The 22,946-nt window shown below is 41.8% G+C and overlaps 1 pseudogene; it reads right to left on the reverse strand.

Moving 5' to 3' along the window:
- Window positions 1–12,572: 12,572 nt before the first annotated feature.
- On the reverse strand, window positions 12,573–13,677 carry LOC118759020 (actin-related protein 3B-like; annotated as a pseudogene).
- Window positions 13,678–22,946: the final 9,269 nt, after the last annotated feature.

Raw genomic sequence — 22,946 nt, forward strand, 5'->3', positions numbered from 1 at the left:
GGGATGGTTCAACATTCGAAAATCTATAAATGTGATACACCACATCCAAAAACTGAAAAACAAGAATCACATGATAGTATCAATAGATGCAGAAAAAGCTTTCGACAAAATCCAACATCACTTCCTACTAAAAACCCTAACCAAGGTAGGCATAGATGGAAAAATCCACAACATAATTAAAGCCATATATGAAAAACCCAACGCCAGCATCATACTGAATGGAGAAAAGCTGGAACCCTTCCCACTGAGATCTGGAACAAGACAGGGATGTCCACTTTCTCCACTACTATTCAACATAGACCTAGAGGTACTCGCTGAGGCCATAAGACAAGAAAAAGAAATCAGAGGAATCCAAATGGGAAATGAAGAAGTCAAGCTCTCACTATACGCAGATGATATGATTCTTTATGTAGAAGAGCCAAGAGACTCAATACAGAGACTGCTAGAACTTGTACGAGAGTTTGGTAGAGTGGCAGGGTACAAAATTAATGAACAAAAATCAACAGCCATAGTGTATGCGAACAGCCCCAAGATGGAAAAAGACTTAACCAGCAAGATACCATTCAAAATAACAGAGAAAAGTATGAAATATCTGGGAATAAATCTAACCAAAAATGTAGAAGACTTATTTGAAGAAAACTACAAACTGCTTAAAAAAGAAATTGAACAAGACCTCAAAAGATGGAGTAACATCCCATGCTCCTGGATAGGTAAAATCAATATCATTAAAATGTCTATACTGCCAAAAGCAATATATACATTCAACGCAATCCCAATCAAATTGCCCAAAACATTCTTCATGGAACTGGAAACAATGATCCAAAGGTTCATCTGGAAGCACAAAAAACCACGGATAGCTAGAACTATCCTGAAGAACAGGAAGTTAGCAGGGGGAATCACAGTTCCGGACCTCTGGACATACTATAGGGCAGTGGTTATCAAAACAGCGTGGTACTGGCACAAAGATAGAGAGGAAGATCAATGGAGCAGAATAGAAACGCCAGAAGGAAACCCACACAGATACAGCCAAATAATCTTTGACAAAAAGACAAACGACAACCCAGGCAAATGGGAAGGTCTGTTCAATAAATGCTGTTGGGACAACTGGTTAATAGCCTGCAGAAACAAAAAAATAGATCCACATCTCTCACCATACACTAAGATCAGATCTAAATGGATAACAGATCTAAACCTACATCCAGAAACCTTCAAACTTTTGGAAGAAAATGTTGGAAACACACTGGAACACTTAGGGGTAGGCCCTCACTTCCTAAAAAAGACTCCAGATGCAGTAGAAATCAAGACCAAAATGAACAATTGGGACCTCATCAAACTAAGAAGCTTCTGTACAGCTAGAGAAACAATCAACAAAGTAAAAAGGCAACCCACAGAATGGGAGAAGATCTTCGCACACGACATAGGTGATAGAGGGCTAATATCCAGAATATACAAAGAGCTACAAAACAACCAAAATGTCAAAACAAGCAACCCACTCAAGAAATGGGCACAGGAAATGGGCAGACACTTCACAAAGGAACAAACCCAAATGGCAAATAAACATATGAAAAAATGCTCAAGTTCCCTGGCAATAAGGGAAATCCAAATTAAAACATCAATGAGGTACCACCTAACGCCAGTAAGACTGGCCCACATGAATAAAAGCACCAACGACACTTGTTGGCGAGGTTGCGGGGAAAAGGGAACCCTACTCCACTGCTGGTGGGGCTGCAGGCTGGTACAGCCTCTATGGAAATCAGTATGGAGAATATTCAAACAACTCAAATTCAACATACCGTATGATCCAGCAATAGCACTCCTAGGAATATATCCAGAACACTTGTTCTATGAGAAACCAACATGCACTCCTATGTTCATAGCAGCACAATCAGTAATTGCAAAAACATGGAAACAACCAAAATGCCCATCAACAGAGGATTGGATAAGAAAGCTATGGTTCATCTACTCCATGGAATACTACTCAGCTATTAAAAAAAACAAAATGCAGTTCTTTGTGGCCAAATGGGCCAAACTGGAAACCATAATGCTAAGGGAAATGAGCCAATCCCAAAAGGTTAAATACCACATGTTTGCCTTAATTTAAGATGATATGATGTTATGTATAACATGTTATGTTTTGAATGTTATATGTTGTGTATAAACTAAAATTGAAGTATAGGTGAGGTGGTCACAGAAGGTGGCTGGGAACCCGCATTTACTTTTAACATATTGGTTACTCATTACTATGTCAATTAATTCCATAATGATGTAAATTTTTGCTGATGGTATGTTGGAGCTTTCAATTGACTGGGATGATACTCTGCTGGCTCTGTCATCAGACCAGAGAGGGTATACCTAAGAAGCCGTTGAACTTGACGGGACAATAAGATGCTGGACTCTATGTTTGGTATACGCTTGCAATGGGGAAATCTCAACTGAACTTGAGCTGTGGTTATGCAACAAGGTGGAGGAATCCACCATGGTGGGAGGGTTTGGGGAGGGGTGTGGAGAACCCAAGTATCTATGTAACTGTGTCACATAATACAATGTAATTACTGAAGTTAAATAATAAATAATTTAAAAAAAAAAAAAAAAAGGAAGATCCATGTGGTCCTTTAAACAGACCCAGAAAAAAAAAAAAGACTTGATAAAATTGAGCACATATTCATGAAAAAACTCTTAGCAAATTAGGGTAGAAGTGAACTTCCTCAACATGTCTCTCTGTGTGTTTCATTAAAGGAGACACAAATGAAGTGACATGCCATTTTGTGGATTAGAAGAACCAGTATTTGTAAAGTACCAGTTCTCACTAATGTAAAATAAAAATCCATTCAAGTTTCAAGGAGCCTTTTTTATGTAGACATTTATAAGGGAATTCCAAAAATTATATAGGATGAGTAGTAAATCTAAACAAACATTTCTCAAAGGAAGACATGCAAGTGAACAACAGGTATATGAAAAAAATGCTCAAAATTACTAATTTTCAGGGAAATGTAAGCCAAAACAACGAGATATCACCTCACAGTCAGATTGGCCATTAGTTAAAAGAAAAAAAATGTAGGGAAAAGAGAATTCTTTTATGCTGTTTGTAGGAATATAAATTCCTATAGCCATGGTGGAAAACAGTATGGATGCTTCTCAAAAAACTAAATGTAAAATTTCTTTACAATTCAGCATTCTCATTATTGGTTGTTTATGCAAGCCAAGTGAAATTGGTACATGGAAGAGGCATCTGTACTCCCATGTTTATTGTAACTATTACCGATAGCCAAGAAACAGAAATAGCCAAGTGTCCATCCATTGATGCATAAAGAAAATGTGGGATGTACATGACAGAATATCACTCAGCATTTAAAAAGGATAAAGTGTTACCATTTGCAACCACACAGAAGGAACTGAAATTTATTATGTTAGTGAATTAAGCAAGAACAAAAAGACAAGTACCACAAGACCACGCTCACAAGTGGAGTCTTTAAAAAGGATAATTCCATTGAAGTCAGTAGTATATAGTACACTATGGGGGCCAGTATTGTAGTGCAGTGGGCTAACTCACTGGCATCACTGATCAGAATATCAGTTCAGGTTCCAGCTGTTCTACTTTGGAGCCAGTTTCCTGCTAATGTAACTGGAAGGCAGAGAAACTTGACTCAAGAACTTGGGTCTCTACCATCTCTGTAGAGGACCAGGAGTGGAGTTCTTGGCTCCAGGCTTCAGCCTTGCCTCTACTGTGGCCATTTGGGGAGTTGAACCAGTAGATGGAAGTTTCTCTTTCTCTCTCCCTTGCTCTCGCTCCTTTTTAAGTAAAAGACAAGATTTGGGATAGCTTCAACATTAGGAAATCTCAAATGTTTGAAGAACTAGACATATTTACTCTGACTGAACATTATGCAATATAATCACTATGAAACATCATATAGCATCCCATAAGTATGTACAGTTTTTCTGTCTGATAAAAAGGTATTTTAAATAAATAAAACTAATGAAGTTTATACAGGAATGCATATGGACTGAAACAATCAAAAGAAATGTTAAAAAGAAGAACAAAGAATATTTATGTTGTCTGACTTAAATACTTACTATAACTTATGGGAATCAGGATTGTGTGCTCTTAACATAAAGACAAACAGATTAGTAAGATTAAATAGCTCAAAAATAGGGGTGTGTGTGTGTGTATAATACTATGTGCATGTAATACTATATGTATGTATGTATGTTAATTAAACATATAGGATATGTTTAATTGATTGTCGACCAAAATGCCAGAAGTCAGGGAATAAATCATCTTTTCAATAAACCATGCTAACTGGATATCTGCATGAAAATTACACTTTGATCAACAGGCCATGTGAAAAACTTGCATTGTATGTATCATAAACCTGAAATTAAAAGTGAAAACTTCCATAACATATAAAAATATATGAAAAGCTATTTTTTGCAACTTCAGGGATCATAAAGATCTCTTAGGACACAAAAAAGCACTACGTAAGAAATATTAAATGAGCCGTTACAGAAATCATAAAATTCTGAAAAAGACACCACTAAGGAAATAAAAATCACATCTAAAACTGAGGAAAGGTGTTTACAATGCATGCGTTTGACAAAAGATTTGAAAAGATTATATTAAAACACTCTAGAGCTAAATAAAACAATGAAATTTAAGAATTTTTATTTTGCACAGGGGACAGTGGGAGAGAACAGGGAAGGAGGAAAGAAAGGAAGAGTCGGGAGAAGCCCTTTCCCTGCAAAACTGTGAAACTGAAAATAAGAGTAAAAAAATTGGCTGGCTGCCATCATTGTGCCTGCCACAAGTGCCAGCCAGCATCCAGGATGGGTGTGAAGGCTCGTGGGAGCCTGGGGGTGTGGGCTTGCAGGAGGCCTAGGGGATAACACTGGCGGGGGGGAATGGGGAACTGGGGACTCACACCAAGGCAGTCAAAGCAAGCGTAGGGATTTCTCCATTGCTTGGTCCCAGAAGAGGTGAGGGGAAGCGAGAGCCTTAGGTTAAAATGCTGATGGGTTGGGCTTGGGGAACTTCCAATGGGCTTGAAACTTGAGTGGGAAAGGGTAAGGTCCCAGGTTAACACACATGCCAGGAGCTTGGGACCCTAATGAGCAGGCAGAGCTCCAGGTCAACACAGCACCCCACTGGAAAACTAGATGTCTGGGCTGGGGAACCCATGTACTCCTAGGCACAGGTATTATGGATTGATCAGGAAAGGGAGTAAGGAGATGTGTGGGAGGAAGGACCGCTGAGGGCGTATGTTGCAGGTGAGGAATGACTTCTGAGGGACTCCCAAAGACAAGGCTACTGTACTTGCAGGTAAGCAAAGGGGCTGAGACCAAGTAGGTTGGAGGGGAGAACTGGAGGAACTTTAAGGGTCAGACTGATGCACCAGCCAATGTGGGAGAGCTGAGCTGGGGTAGTTAACATCGATCACTGCTGACCACCCACAGGCGCACACCTGGTAGGGCTAGATCACAGTACCGGCCAGTGAGTGTCAGAACAGGAAACAAGTAACAATAGGCTAGGCCTTGACACTAACCAGAATGTGAGAGTATCAAGTCTGAGGACAGATTCTGTGGGGGATATGTAGAACCACCCCTGTGAAACTACAATTTCTGCTGGTTTGCTTAAGAGCTGGGGATAGTGACAGGCTGAGCTAGGCATGACCACAGAACCCTCTGATACTCATGGTACTGAGGGTTGGAACAGGCTTGACTGGTCCAGGCTGTAGCACCTTCAGGCACACCCAAGAATAGAGTGTGGGGCAGGCCAAGCTGCAACATTCACCAGTTCACACAAGGATTGGAAGGGGATAGGAGGCAAACTATGCCAGGTAAGGGCTTAGCATCTGCTGTCATGTGTAAGATCTGCATCTGGGTGTGGACCTGGTGGGAAAACTTGAGAAATACCCCTGGTGGGCTGTACCTCCTGCTGGTAAGCATGTGATTTACGCTTGGGTATTTGTCAAGCCAGGCAAGTGTAAGGGTTGGTTCTTGAAGAGGGTGGACCTGGCAAGGCCAGGCCAATCTTAGCACCTTGGCATCTGCAGGAGCCAGGCTGGAGTGCTGGCCATGTCAGGATAAGCTATCACACCTTTGGGTTTGCATGAGCCAGAGATGGAAGCAGACTTGATAGGACTAGACTGCAGCACCTGCCAGCAAAATTTGGGACTGGGGATTGGCTGGGACAGGCCAGGCTACAGCATCCAATGACAAAGGCTAAGATTGGGGGGTTGGGCTATACCAAGATGGCTCAGAGCAACCACTGGTAAGTATAAGATCTGTGACTGGGAACAGACCTGGTTGGGGAGCTAAGGGAATGCCCCAACTGCGTTGTGGTTCCCACTAGTTAATGCAAGAGCTGGAATGTGTTTGGTGATATGGGCCAGATAGGGCTGAGGTATCCCTTGCCATGGATGTGGTGGACTGGGTCTGGGGTGTGTCAAAGCGGGCTAGACTTGAGCACCCTCTGGTGCTCATGAGCATACTGAACCATATGAGAGCTAGTCTGAGTGTGGACAAGGTATTGCTGGGCTGTAACACTCAACAGTAAGAACTAGAATGGGTGTGGGTTGGTTGGTCAAGGACACTGTTCCTGCCAGGACAGGATGTGGACTAAGTCAGTCTGGGTCAAGACCCACAGTTGTGCATGAGATCTGCCACTGCATGGAGACCTGACAGAGGAGCTTGGGGAACTCCTCTTTCAGGATAAAGTCCCCCCTAGGTGAGTGCAAGAACCAAGGCTGAAAACAGCCCAGATCAGGCCAGGTTCAATACCTGCTGGCATATGTATGGATCAGGTCAGGCAGGCAGGCCATGTTGGGTCAATTCATAATACCCACGGGCAGATCTTAGAACAGTGTGCAGAACAGGCTGGGTCAGGTTACAACACAAGCCAGTTCACATTAGGATTGGGACTAGAGGCTGACTGGGTTGGGCTAGGCTGTAGAACCCACCAGCTTCAGCTGGAATGAGGGGAAGACCAGGCCAGAGAGGGCTACAACACTTGTTGGGCTATATGTGAACTAGGTTACAGGGAGAGCCAGGTGGGCTAAATGACTGTATCCACTGGTGCATGCATGAGCTAGAGTAAGTACAAGTTGGTTGGGCTTTGCCATAGCATCAGCGGGCAAGTGCTGAGACTGGAGGCAAATCCTGTCAAACTAGAATGCGGAACCACCTGGAGAGGGCAAGATACAGGACTGGGAGTGGGCCCAGTAGGGAATCTGTGGGAACTTCTCTGATGGGCAACTCCCACTGGTGAGTATGAGAACCAGGGCTGGGGCAGGCCTGGCTAGGCAGGTGGTGGCACCCACAAGCATGAGTGTAAGCTAGATAGTGGGCTCAGTTGGGTTGAACTAGACTTCAATGACCATTGACGTGTATGAGAGCTGAATGGGATGTGGGACAGACTGGACCAGTCTGTTGTACATACTGGCAAGCACAGGAACCAGGTCTGGGAGCAGGCCTGGTAGTGATTATTGGGGGTTGCTCTGATTCAGCTGCAGTTCTCACTGGTGTACATGAGGGCTGAGTGTGTAAGGGGCAGGGTTGGGCTAGGCCACAGCATCCGTTAGTTTGTGTAAGAGACAGGGCTGGAGACAGAACTGACCCAGCAATTGAAACTACCAGAGTGTGCATAGGCTGATTTAGGTAACTCACTGAGCTGGACACCACACTGGTAAGCACACACAAGAGTCAAATCTGGGATCACCTCAAATGATGTTTCTTTGGGCATCCCTCCATCTGAACTGCTGGACTCAGAACTCCAACCATGGGGAGAATTGCAGAATCTGTGATCTGACCATGGTGTGCATGTGTCAGAACTGGACCTCTTCTGTGTCTAAGACAGAGCAGCATATGGCATACCCAGATGCCCATGGAGGATATGGCAGTCCACTGGGACTCTCAGAGGGTACCATAGCAGAGGAAGGAGGGCAGAATAAATTGGACAAATACCTCAGCCACACATTGACAACAAATGGAGACTCTAAGGTGAACTATGTCCATCAATGGACCTTGAAAGGATTTCCTCATCCGTGTAGTGGCAAGATCAATAGCATCTCAAAACTATCAAACCACTTTAAAGAACCTTCAGAGCATGCTCCATACTGGGGACCCAGGGGTGAAATTGGGTGGCCCTTCCCTATCCCAGGGTGCCAAGGCAGTTGGGAGGTTAGGTGTAGCTTCTCCCCTTATTCCTCAACCTCTTACTCCAAATATAGCAGGAAGAAAAATAAAATCTGGAAACAAAGCTCTCATCCATTTTGCCCTGGTCCTCAACCCTTCCCACGCTGATCAACTAGGTAAATATCATAAAAAATAAACAGAAAAAGAATAAATAAAGAAATAAACTTGAGGTTATTAGTGTCAAAAACAAAACATATCTTTATTTTGTTTATTAGAATGAGAAGAGGAAAAAAGGGAAAGAGAGAACTTTCATCGTCTAGTTCTCTCCAGTACACAAAATGGTTAGTCTGGGTTGAAAGCGAAAGCAGGAGTTGCCACATGAGTGGCAGGAATCCAGCCAGTTGACGCATGATTGCTGTATCCCTTTAAGCGGAATCTGGAGCTGGATCTGTGAACTGAACCCAGGTCCCCCAGTAAGGAACCCGCCAAGCATTTGCCCATAATCCAATCTCTTCTAAGAGCAAAAGATTTGAATAGATACTTCAAAAAGGGGGATAAGTAAATGGTTAATTAGCACATGAAAAGAAGTTCAACATCCTTAAGTCATCAGGGAAATGCATATTAAAATTACTCTCAGACACCACTATACACCAAATAGAACAGTTCAAATAGTCAAAAAAATCTCAACTTTTCCTCAGGATATCGAGCAATTTCAACTTTCACACATTGTTAATGGGGATATAAAATGATGTAACTACTTTCAAAAACTGTTGAAGTTAAACAGTAATCATATAACCCATTGGTAAACTTTTATTTTTTAAGATTTATTTATTCGAAAGTCAAAGTTTCAGAGAGAGAGGAAAAGAAAGATGGTATCTTCCATCTGCTGTTTCCCGCCCCAGATAGGCTGCAACAGCTGACGCCGGGCCAGGCCAAAGCCAAAAACTTCATCAAAGTCTTCCACAAAGGTGGTAGGAGCCCAGGCACTTGGCATCTATATGGGATGCTGACATCAGCACAAACAATGGCTTGACATCACAATACTGGCCTTCATTTACAAATATTTGAGAGAAATCAAAGCAAATGTCCACCAAAAAAGACCTCTACCTGCATGTTCACCGGAGTTGTCTTCATAGCAGTCCCAAACTAGCACTAACACACGTGCACATCAACAGGTGAATCAATAGGTTCTTTAGATGTATCTATGCAAGGCAACATTGCTCATGAAGAACAAATGAGGGGATTTAACACATCCCACACTGGAGTACCTGACATCAAGGCCCAACTTTGGAGCACGACTCCAGCTTCCTGCCAAGGCGGACCCCAGGAGGCAGCAGTTACGGTTCAAATAACCATGCTCCTGTCACCCACACAGGACAGAGCTGAGCTCCAGTTCTGGGTTTCAGCCCCACCCGTGCCCTGGTCATTTGCTGGACTTTGAAGAATGAAGTAGCCAATGAGAACTGTCTCTTGTTTTATGTCTATCTCTCTCCCAAACCAATTATAAACATTTTCAAGGCAATAAATAACCTGTCGATACTTGCAGCTGAATTGGTGAGTTTCAAAATCATCATTCTTAAACAAATGAAGCCAAACATTCAATGCATTACACTGAATGATCCTCTTCAATAAATCTCTAGAACAGGCAGATCTATAGCGGCAAAAGTGAATTTGTTGGGGCCTGGGCTGAGAGGCAATCAGTGCAATATGTACAAGTAAACTTTATGGGTTGCTGGAAATGCTCTGTGTTGTGACTTTTATGATAGTCCTTATTAGCATCAACTTTTTGCTGCATTTAGCAACTATACTGCCATGTCCACCATGAAGTTTGTTTCTGAAAATACAAGTTTGTTTTAACATAGTAACTAAAAATTTCAACATAACAAATGTTGACGCTAGGGATGATTTTTGTCTGCATTAGAGCAATGCAAAAAACCACACTTACGTGCACTAAGCTCTACCTAAGTGGACATCCGACCTCCCTTGTGCTGCTTTTGTCATGCATTTCATTGAAATTAATATATATTTGACCATATGTTGTTATTGCATTTTCCACTCACATGGTAATTTTATAAAGGGGCCAGTGTGATGTGTTTTATTAAGCTACCACTTGTGATGTCAGCATCCCATATAAGCAGTAATTGGAGTCCTGGCTGCTTCACTTTGCTGCAGCTCCCTGTTGTTGTGCCTAGGAAGTCAGTGTAAAATGGCCCAAATGCTTAGGCCCCTACCACCCTTGTGGGAGATCCAGATGGAGTGCCAGACTCCGGGCTTTGGCCTGGTCCCAGCTCCATCCATTGTGGTCACGTGGGGACTGAACCAGTAGAGGGAAGATGCCACTCTGCCTTTAAATGAACAATCCTATTTTTTAAAGGTTATTTTGTGAACGGAACCTGTGAGAAACATCTTTTGTGCTTTGCCACGTGCACGCCGTTGGCAGTGTTCGTCATCCCTTTGCCTGGAACTGAGTTTATACTTGGTATCTTTTGGCTCCCTCCAGATCAGAACCTTTTTCTATCAGCTTGTAAATTTCCATGGTACTCTTGGTCTAAAAATATGGTATTTTGTTCTCATTAAAAATTTTTTTGAAGTATGTTAAAACTTTTATTCAATCACCTTCTGTTTGGGCTTACATTGTTTCTGATGCAAAATTAGCAGTAAATCTCTCTAGACCTTTTTTCTCTTTAAATTCCACTCTGTTACTGGTTCTCAACAATTTAGATATGATGTGCCTTCGAGTGGCAGGGTCTGGGGATGTGGCAGCAGGTACCATGTGTGGATGGTAAGGTGACAAAAGTAGTCCTTGAGAAGACCCGAGAAGCAACCATGGAAATGGATGAGGAGAAACAGAAGTTAGAGGAGCTAAACGCAAAGGCCATGGCGCAGGGCCCGTTGGCCACAGGGGGAATTAAGAAATGTGGCAAAAAGTAAGCTACTCCTTGTGCTTGAAATGATGCTGCCCTTCATCCTGTGCGCATCTGAGCATCTGGATTTCCAGCCACAGTGCCTATTGCCACCTGGTTAGAATGAAGTGTCACCTTGGAATCTGTTGTACGTTTACAAATAAACTTTTGTGAAAAGGGAGGAAAGACACCACAGTACAGTAGCTCACTGTCTCCTAAGCGGTTTCCATCCAGCCATTGTCAGCTGAGAATCCTCTCTCTTTGGACTCTGTTCTTGCAATTCTGCAACACCTGGAATTAAAGCAATTCATTGGGAAATCATAATTTCCATTTGATTTGGAAGCAATTAATTGATCATCCTTTCCATATGTTTCCTAGCTCCTCTCCTTTGCATTAAATCCTTTGGACTATTCCCAGGATTGCAAAGGACCTAATTTTTTGATTTCTGGGTTTTTTTTTTTTTTCAGAATTTTCAGATCTCAGTGTAGACAGCTTTTATCACCATCATCTTCAAGATCGTTGTTCTTTCCTTCTGCTGGAGTTAATCCAGTGGCATTTCCAGCAAATGCAGTTTCATTTGGAATTGCCATTTTCAGCTCTAGAAGTTTCCTTTGCTTCTTTTTATTATCCTCTCTTTACTTCCACATTATGCCTAAGTTTTTCTCTAAAATTGTGAACATTTTATAACAGCTTTTGTAATAAAGATTCTAACAGCTTTTATTACAATGATACAAGATAGGAATTCATCCAACACTCACCAACAACAACCCATCATCTTCCATAAAAACAGTTCCAGGAAGTTCCAACAAGAAGCTAAAAGATGCATCATTTAAAATAATTCTCATATAACACTGCTTAGTGTTCAAATGCCATGTCACTCTAATGAAGTATGATCATTCCGAGCAAACACGTGGCCAGAGTTGGCTCTGCTTTCTGTCTATCAACATCAGCACGTGTCTTGCAGTTAGGAACTTCAACTACAGCACTCCAGGACATTCGTATCCATTCATGCTTGCATCAAATACCGTAAGTACAAAATGACAAAACATTTAGATATCATTTGTTATTTCAAGTTTATAGCATTTTATTTATGAAAATAGGCTGGGAGGAAAAGAGTTTACAACCCTACCTCATTTTCAAGGCGGGGAAATTGCATTATTTAGTATGATCCTCTGGTGTGCTTTTATCCTCCTAAAATTTATTTAAATTGTATTTAAATTACTTCGGAAGTCCATCTGTCAGCTGGATGCTTAGGTGGAGGGGAAAACAGAAAATGTGGAAAGCAGGAAGTTGGAGGACAAGGGAGGAAGGGTCAGGCATGCCACATGGGCACAAACAAAAATGGCTTGTGCTGAAAAAGAGTGCACTATGCCTAAGGTGCTGGGCCATGCAAGTAGACGGCTCACACAGCAAAATCAGACGTCACTGTCTACAGGAACTGTGGTCTTCCCAGGTCAGAAGGACCCTTGCTCCCCAACAGAGCAGGATTGAATGGTAATCAAGGCACACCTAACTCCAAAGACACAATTGTGTGGCAGACACTGGGGCCATAGTCTTCAAAACCCTTCTTGGCTCAGCAAACCTGAGAGAACTCTGGGGTGGAAGCCAGCATTGAGCTTCCAAACCATACAGCATAGCACAGCACAGGTTGTGTTTTGACCTGAACCATCACAGGCTTGAGTTTGAGTCTGCCACAATGCAGCGCTTTGCCTAGTTCTCAGAGGTTATCCACCTCTCTTTTTAAATTTCTCTGCAGAATAATCCCCTGATTATTCTGGAGTGTCTTAAAGAAGGACATTCCTATACAGAAGGCCTTGCACTTGATGGGACAGTTCTGTAGCACTTCATCAACAGCATCCGCCCTGGACTCCGTAAAGCCCAGGTTAGCAAATTCTGCATGAAAGTAGATTTCAGGTCCCAGGAACATTTTTTAAAAGATGTATTTATTTTTTATTAGGAAGGCAGATCCAATTTACAGAGATAAGGAGAGAGAGAAAGATCACCTGTCCTCTACTAGTTCACTCCCCAAATGGCCATGCAACAGCTGGAGCTGAGCTGATCCAAAGCCAGGAACCAGGAGCCTCCTCCTCTAGGTCCCCCACATGCTTGCAGGGTCCCAATGCTTTGACCCATCCTCTACTGCTTTCCCAGGCCATAAACAGTGAGATGGATTAGAAGTGGAGCAGGTGGGACATGAACTGGTATCTGCAAGGCGATGATTTTAGCCAGTTGAGCCATCATGCCAGGCCCAGGGCCCAGGAACCTCATATCCTACATCTGTAATGAACTTCTGATTGATTATATCGATGTTGATGTTTTGACAAACCCACTTCAGGGATCCCTGCCATACTTAACAAATTCCTGCACTGTATCAGGGCAAATGTAACAGTATTCGTCTTGCTGTCATGATCTTTGTGGTCTCCAGTGACTACTCAGGAGGGATTTCCACCTGTCTCTTCCTTAGCAGCTGCTAAATGCAATGCAGAGTGTCTACCCTGGGATCATGGGTGCTGCTGGTCCTGGCTCCAGTGCCTGCTCCTGTCAAGGGGTGCTCACCAGTTTCTGAAGCTGTCCAAGATGTTGCTAAGGTCAGCACTGCCTGGACTGCAGTGTTGAGTCCTGGGATGTTGTATGACCCAAACATGATTTCTGCAAGATATTCTGTCTTTCATGAACATTTAGTGAGAACCTGTCATGGTCCAGACACACCATGGTCTGGTGCTGTTATCATAGTTGTTTAAATACCTTTATCTGTGACTTCATTCACCTCTGTCATTTCTGAGTCAGTTTCTATTGATCGATTTTCTTCTTGGCACTTTCCTGCTTGTTTGTATGCCATCATTTTTACTGGCTGCTAGACACCATCAATGCTTGTTCTTAAGGTTCTGGATTCGGTTTTTTTCACTTAGAGTGTAAGCCTGACTGGCATGTAAGTTTCTAAATACTCATCTTGATCCTTTTGAAGGGTATTTCTGAACTTCATTAGTGGTGGATTGGAGCAGCTTTTACTTCAATGCCTTTCTGCCCCGTTGGGAGGGCAAAAGTGCCCAGTATTTCCTTTGAGGTTTTGTTACTCAGTTGCTGAAACTCTAAAGCTTCCTGGCCATGTTCAAGAGCTGGGAATTGTTTAACTTACAATATCCCAGTAATTTCTTTTCAGGGGTGCTTCGTCTCATCTCACCACCTGCACAGGCACCTTAGCACGCGGCAAGATTCAATGAAACCACTGCGCTGATTTTTGGCATGGGGCCCCACCTGGAGAAAATGCTGCAGCCTTCCCAGGATCCAATCTTAGTCTCTGCCTTGCTTGCCTTGGCTTTCCCCTCCATGCACTGGCCTGAAAGTGACTGACTTCCAGGCTTTGGGTGGGATTCACACCTTTGTTCTCATTCACTCAGAGAGCACACTGCTGCGCTGCCTGTCTCCCAATATCCCAAAGCCATTGCTTCATTCCTTCTGCCTGGGATCCCAGCTCTTCACCACTAGAGGACATAGTCCATCATGGGCAGACATACAAGTCAGGGTTTTCTTTTTGATCTAGTTGGAGCTTTTTACGTGTTTAAGTTCACATGAAGAGCTGCAGGACTTATCATGGTTGACTATCACATTAGTTTTTATTATTTATGTTACCTGATTCAGTCTTCACAATACTGTGAGTCAATAAAAAGTGAACATTCATAAGATTATTTCATAACCAGGAACACTCCGGATTACACTGGCAAGTGAATGTTCAGGGTTAACGCACCTTGTACAGGTTGTAGTTGGGAGTGTGACATTCAGCATAGACCACTAACGCTAAAAATTCTCTCCTAGTTCACATTTCCTGGCATCCCTGGTGGTAGACATCCCAAATTCCTGTTTCTCTTTTTTCCCTTCCTTTTCATCATCCTCCCTCCTTCCCTTCTTTCCTTTTTCTCCATCAGGTTTTAATTCTCTCTTATCTTGGGCCTCAATCATCACTTCAAAATGTTAAACAGGGACTGGCACTGTGTTGAAGCAATTTAAGCTGCTGCCCGCAACACTGGCATCTCATATGGGCAACAGTTTGTGTCCTGTCTGCTATACTTCCAATCCTATTCTCTGTTAATGCATCTGAGAATGCTGTGGAAGATGGCCCAAGTTTGTGGGTCCCAGTGCTCACGTGAGATTCCTGGAAGAAGCTCTGGCTCCTGGCTCCTGGCTCCTGGCTCCTGGCTCCTGGCTCCTGGCTCCAGCCCAGGCCAGCCCCAGCCATTGCAACTATATGGAGAATGAATCACTGAATAGATAATTTCTTTTCATCTCTCTGTATAGAACTCTGCCTTTCAAATGAATAATTTATTTCAACATATTAAACAAAGCAAACTATTCTTTAACTTTTCACATTGAAAACTTCAATTATTTTTACAGATTTATGTTTTTATTTGAAAGGCAGATTTGCAGAGAAAAGGAGACACAGAGGCAAAGATCTTTCATCTACTGGTTCATTCCCCAAACAGTTGCAACAGTCCGAACTGTTCCAATGCCAGGAGCCAAGAATTTCTTCTGGGTCTCCACTTGAGTGCAGGAGTACAAGGACCCAGGCCATCCTCTGCTTCTTTCCCAGGCCAGAAGCAGGGAGCAAGATTGGAAGCGGAGCAACTGATGCATGAACCTGTGCCCTGTGGTATGCTGGAATTTTAAGATGGAGGATCAGCCTGTTTAGTTGGCACCAGCCCCTGACAAATCATTTTTAATTGGAATTCCAAGCAACAATCTGTTATCAATCTACATCTAATCATAACTGCTACAGAAACTTACAGACCTTTAAAGCTGCACACACTACCCACAGCTGTGTAATCATCAGGATTAACCTTGTCTCTATCCGTTTTATTCCTCTATCAAGTCACTTCCCCAAAATTATGTTGGACTAGGAAGCTATCGCAACCTTCTCAGAATTTTTCCTAGTCTGAATTTTGAAAATGATTTTAAAAATTAAAGAAGGATAGGTGTTTCCCACAGCAATTAAGCCACAGTTTGGGATGACTGCATCTCACATCAGAGTGCAAGGATTCACATTCTGACCCTGCTCCAGAATCCACTTTCCTGCTGGACAACCCGAGGAGGCAGCAGGTGGTGCCAACGTGGGAGAACTAGACTGAGTTTCTGGTGCCTGGTTTCAGCCTGGCCTGGCTCCAACATTTGGAAAGCAGCCAGCAAGTGAGGGATTCTCTTTCCTCTCTTTCCTCTCTACGCCTCTCACCCATCCTCCCCTTCTGCCTTTCAAACCAAAATCACTTTTTTAAAAAGGCGCATAATTCAAGCTTAATAATTTAAAAAAATTTAAATAGAAAAACAACATTTCAAACTATACACACAAAACCAAGAGTAAGCCAGCTCCTCAGTTAGTGTGACTAAGTAATAGACTTAAATTATAGCTTTCTAATAATGAGTCAGAGTTTGGTCAGTCAACAGGGCCAAGCAACAATAGAAATGCTTGAGAAAATTATAAGTCTGAGAAAATTACCTTGCAATTTGTGCGACACGATAAAAAGGTATTTTAATCTTCCATCAACAGCATGACGATACACAGGTTATACGAAGGAAAAAAATCTGAAAGTGCACAATGTGTACATGTATTGTGATCACACTGCACCCCTACAACACAGACTAACATAGATGTGCCAGTTAAAGAAACTTCTGGCCGTTGAACTTGACTGGACAATAAGATGCTGGATTCTATGTTTGGTATACGCTTGCAATGGGGGAATCTCAACTGAACTTGAGCTGTGGTTATGCAACAAGGTGGAGGAATCCACCATGGTGGGAGGGTTTGGGGAGGGGTGGGGAGAACCCAAGTACCAATGAAACTGTGTCACATAATACAATGTAATTAATTAATTAAAAATAATAAATAATTAAAAAAATTTAAACCCCCCCCCAAAGAAAAGAAACTTCTGGGGCCCGGCAGCGTGGCCTAGAGGCTAAAGTCCTCGCCTTGAAAACCCCGGGATCCCATATGGGCGCCGGTTCTAATCCTGGCAGCTCCACTTCCCATCCAGCTCCCTGCTTGTGGCCTGGGAAAGCAGTCGAGGACAGCCCAAAGATTTGGGATGCTGCATCTGCGTGGGAGACCCGGAAGAGGTTCCTGGTTCCTGACATCGGATCGGCGCAGCACGGGCCGTTGCGGCTCACTTGGGGAGTGAATCATCGGACGGAAGATCTTCCTCTCTGTCTCTCCTCCTCTCTGTATATCTGACTTTGCAATAAAATAAATAAATCTTTAAAAAAAAAAAAAGAAACTTCTGAGGCCACAGAGAAATCAATGGAGATGATTAGTGTCTAATTGGAATTGGGGAATGACAGAGCAGGAGTAGGAATTTGTAGTTCTTGCTCTAGGTTTAGATCATAATATTAGAAGGTAGATGACCTACTAGAAAAATAATTTTAAAACTTCATAAATTCAATTTTGCCAAATACTGAGATTTATATGAATAGGAGAGGATAATGTTCAAAGCTGGATTTTAGAATCTGGGAATTCTGATCGACTCAACAGAGTGCGTTTTATTCCATAGAATCACTCAATAAAACTAACCTTCCTGCTGCAGCGCAATAGTTTGTTGAGTGAGGGAATAACTGATTTCATCAATAAGTCCTTTTTTTTTTCCTTTGGTAAAAGCTATTTTTGGAATACCATAAACTCTTGATCTCTACATTACAACTTGAGTCAATGGTGCAATGAGAGCCTACATATTTTCTCCCCCAGATAGTTGGCTGTGGATTTTTTGGTTTGTTGGTTCACTTTGTTTTGGTTTGGCCTTTTTGTTTTGGGTGAGCTTGTTTGTTTTTGTTTGTTTTGTTTTGCACGGGGCATGGAGGAGGTATCCTCCACAGCATATGGACGTGCCTGCCTTCAGGGCGATCCCCCAGCATGTGCTGACCATGCTTGCCTCTAGAGCACACAGGATCTATAGTTAGGTAGTGTTTTGAAAAGATAAAATCCACAAACCAGGAGGCTAAAATGCTTTCTCTCTCTTTCCCTCTGTGTAACTCAAACTTTCAAGTAAATAAACCTTTAAAAAAAATAGTGAGGTATTCGCAGATGACATGATCCTTTACATAGAAGAACGAAGAGACTCAATACAGAGACTCCTAGAACTCATACAAGAATTTGGTAGAGTGGCAGGGTACAAAATTAATGAACAAAAATCAACAGCCATAGTGTATGCAAACAGCCCCAAGATGCAAGAAGATTTAACCAGCAAGTTACCATTCAAAATAACAGAGAAAAGTATGAAATATCTAGAATAAATTTAACTAAAAGCATAGGAGACCTTTTTGAGGAAAATTACAAAACACTTAAAAAACAAATTGAACAAGACCTCAAAAGATGGCACAACATCCCATGCTCCTGGATAGGCAAAATTAATATCATTAAAATGTCTATACTACCAAAAGCAATATATACATTCAATGCAATCCCAATCAAATTACCCACAGCATTCTTCATCGAACTGGAAAAAATGATGGCACACATACATAATACCACCAACACTTGCTGGCGAGGATGTGGGAAAAAGGGAACCCTACTCCACTGCTGGTGGGACTGCACACTTGTACAGCCTCTATGGAAATCAGTTTGGCGAATACTCAAACAACTGAAAATCAGCATACCATATGATCCAGCAATAGCACTCTTAGGAATTTATCCAAAACACCTGCTACACGAGAAACCAACAGGCACCCCTATGTTTGTAGCAGCACAATCAATAACTGCAAAAACTTGGAAACAACCGAAATGCCCATCAACAGAAGACTGGATACGAAAGCTATGGTTCATCTACTCTATGGAATACTACTCAGCTATTAAAGAAAATGAAATGCAGTTTTTTGTGGCCGAATGGGCCCAACTGGAATCCATTATGCTAAGAGAAATGAACCAATCCCAAAAGGTTAAATACCATGTTTGCCTTAATTTGAGATGAAAAGATGTCAATCTGGAAAATAGTACCTGTATATTGTAATATTATTGCAATCTCTAACAGCCTGTATCCAATGCAATAAGATAATGCGATGTAATCTATAAATCAACAATTAATGTCAGACTGCTTATGATCTACATCAAAGAACTGTAAAACCTAAAACACTCTTAATACCCTGTTACTCCGTAATGGGGAAGGAATGCAGAGAAATCTTCCATCTCCCTAAAAAGTGTGAGGAAGACGTGAAATATAGCCTATCAGGATCAAATCTGGTAACTCATAGACAACAGACTAGAGTCAGCACTAGACAACAGTAAAGCTACAAAGGCATAAAGGGGGGATCAGGAGCGATCCTGACAGCCTCTTAACAGGAGGTCGTGCACATGGAGCAAGGGGGGGACCCCAGAGTGGAGCAGGTGGACAGGAGGAGGCTCATATCCCAACCCTGAAGACTCCCAGATCCTCACCATGGACTATCAATATGAGCGACAAGGACTATATCCCAGCTGCCAAAGAGACCACGGGGAATTGGAGTGCCTTTGGAGGCCGAGAACTCTGAGGTCACCCACCCCCATCTGGAGCTTCCACAGGGGATGAAAGAAGTCCAAACTCTGCCGTGCAGGAACCAGCGTCATTGGAACGACAACCAGGAGCCCTGAGCGGTCTGCAGAAACAGAAGAATAATAAACTTCCTTCAGGACCAGGGAGCGGAGCTTTCTCTGGCCCTTGCCTAGTTCCAGCTCTGGACCCCCACCCTCTCTCACAATGACCATCAGGATCACTCCGGAAACCCCTCAAAATAAACAAACAAACAAAAAACCTAGAATAGATAGACAAACAACAAGGAAATCTTTGAATCAGACAGGAAATGGCCAGCGTGGATTCACTCATACCTCACTAGGTGGGACACAAAGATTAGTTACTCCTCACTGGGGTATTGGGGATTTCTCTGCACACCCCTCCTAAAAATGTTCTGCACCTAAACTGTTGACACATGTCTTGTTAGAGCTATAAGCCAGTTCAGACCACCCAATAAAACAACTAAGTTCAGCAAAATCATGCTTCAACACTATAAACAGCTAAATACTAAAATGAAAATGGACACGAGACAGCTGAATAGTAATCTATAGCCATTTTAAGGTGTATAGAACCCGGTTGAATATAAACCAAAATTGAAATGTCTATGAAGAAGTCACAGGATGTGGTTGAGAACCTGCATTTTCCTATTAACATATTGGTTAATCAACACCATGTCAATTAATACCGTAAGGTTGTAAATGGTTGGAAATATTATGTTGGGACTTTTAATTGATTGGGATGATACTCTGCCGGCTCTACCTTCAGACCAGAGATGGTCTCACCAAGAAACCACTGAACTTACCAGGACAATAAGATGCTGGACTTCATGCTTGGTCAAAACCTCCAATGAAAGAATCTCAACTGAATTTGAACTATGGTAATGCAACAAGGTGGAGCAATCCACCATGGGGAGAGGGTTTGGGGAGGGGTGGGGGGAATCCCAGTGCCTATAAAAATGTGTCACATGATGCAATGTAATTAATAAAAAATATATTAAAAACCGAAAGATAAAAAAAAAAAATAGTGAGGGACTTCAACATTTCACTGTCATCAATGAACAGATCACCTAGACAGAAAACCAGCAAAGTTACATAAGAATTGGACCATACTATTGAGTAAATGGACAAATCAGACATTTATAAAAAATTCACCAGGAGATAACACTGTGTGTTAACAGGTTAAGACATGGCCTACAGTGCTGTTGGCATCCCATACAGGTACATAGGTGCCGATTCAAGCTCTGGCTGCTCTACTTCCCTCTAGCTCCCTGCCAATGCATCTGGGGAAGCAGAGGAAGACGGCCCGAGTCCCTGGGCTCTTGCCACTGTGTGGGAGACCAGGAAGAATCTCCTGGCTCCCACTTTGGCATGGCCTAGTCTCTGCCATTTGGGGAGTGAACCAGCAGATTAAAGAACTCTTGCTCTCTCTCTCTCTCTGTGACTCTCTGTAACTCTGACTTTCCAATAAATTAATCTTAAAGAAAAACACAAAAAAGCTGCACCTGCGAGCTACAGCATATACATGCTTCCCATCAACACGCTTTCTAGCAAACTACCTCAAGCCACAGGTGCATTTTAAAACATAGGTATAATATCATGTATCTTCCCAGGCCACAACAGAATAAGACTAGAAATCAACAACAACAAGAACAGAACATTTACAAACACATGGAAATTGAATACCATGCTACTGAATGACATGTAGGCCTTAAAGAAATTAAAAATGAAATAAAAAATTTTCTTGAAACAGATGAAAATAAAAAAACACATATGAAGACATGGGAGACACCAAAAGCAGTATTATCAGTGAAATTTATTTTTTTATTAAAGTTTATTAAAAGAACAATCTCAAATAAATGGCCTAATGATACATTAAAAAAAAAAGAACAAACCAAACCATAAATAGCAGAATGCCAGAAATAAGGACCAGAGAAGAATTACTGAAATCAAATTTTAAAAATACGAAAGAGCAACAAAACAAAAGGTTGGACTTTGGAAAAAATAAACAAGATAGACAAACTTTCAGCCAGACTAACAAAGATAAGACAAAGATATTGTTATTCAAATAATAAGAAATGAAAAGCAGATATTATAATGGATATCATAGAAACACAAAGATAACAAGAAACTACTATGACCAAATACATGCTATTAAATTTGAAAAATTCAAAGGAATAGATAAGTTTTAACTACTGCTTCACTCTCGTGGCAATTGGTGGTCATTATTAAGTTGCTGCTTAAAATGCTGGTATCCCAGATAAGTGCCAGTTCAAGTCTGAGCTACTCTACTTCCAGTCCAGTTCCCTGCTAACCTGCGTGGGAGAACAGCAGAGGCCTTGCACTATAGGAGGGCCAGAAGATCCTGGATCCTGCCCTCACTTCAGCATGGTCAGCCCTGGGCATTGCGGACATACGGGGAGTGAATCAACAGATGGCAGATTCTTTCTCTCTCTCTCTCTCTCTCTCTCCTCCTTAGTCCCTCCCTCCCTCTCTCTCTGGTAATTCTGCCTCTCAAATAAACACATTAAAAACATATTTACAGAAGTGCTAATAACAATATTTTCAAAGTATTTCAAAATAATAAGCAGGATAGAACTCTGCCACTCTTTTTACAAGGCCAGCATCATTCTGCAATCAAAACTGAACAAAGACATAACACAAAAAGTAAACTACAAATCAATACCTTTGATGAACATAGATGCAAAAATCAATAAAAAAAAATTAGCAAGCTAAATCCAACACATCAAAAAGATCCCACATCATGATCAAGTGGAATAAAAAGGTGGTTCAACATTCACAAATGAATAAATGCAATAAATTACATCAACAGAATGAAGAACAAAAACCATATGGTTATCTCAACATACACAGAAAAAGCATTTAATAATACCCAACTTCCCTTCATGATTAAAAACACAATAATACCCTCCACAAATTAGGTATACAAGGAACACATCTCAAAATGATAAAGGCTCCATATGACAACCCATTAGCCAATATCATACTCAATACTCAATATCATACTCAATTTGCCCCCAAATCTTCAACAAGACAAGGATGTCCATTCTCACCATTCTCCTTTAATACAGCATTTTTAGTGTTACCAAGAGCAATTGTGGAGGAAAAAGAAATAAAGGACATCAAAATGGAAGGAGGAAGTTAAATAGCTGTTTGCAGATGAAAGCAAGTGCAAAGAAAAATGTAAATACTTCACCAAAAGCTGTTAGGCTAGACAGACCAAGTCACAGGTTGGAGTTCAAGATTTAAGACAGCAGCTTTTTTATTTCAAAAAAAAAAAAAAAAATTTCATTCACAATAGCAACAAATCAAATATTTAAAAATAAGTTTAAACAAACAAAAGATTTCTACACTGAGAATTTTAAGCCAAAGTTGAG

Source organism: Ochotona princeps, chromosome 7, assembly GCF_030435755.1.
Source record: "Ochotona princeps isolate mOchPri1 chromosome 7, mOchPri1.hap1, whole genome shotgun sequence".
Classification (NCBI taxonomy): Eukaryota; Metazoa; Chordata; class Mammalia; order Lagomorpha; family Ochotonidae; genus Ochotona; species Ochotona princeps.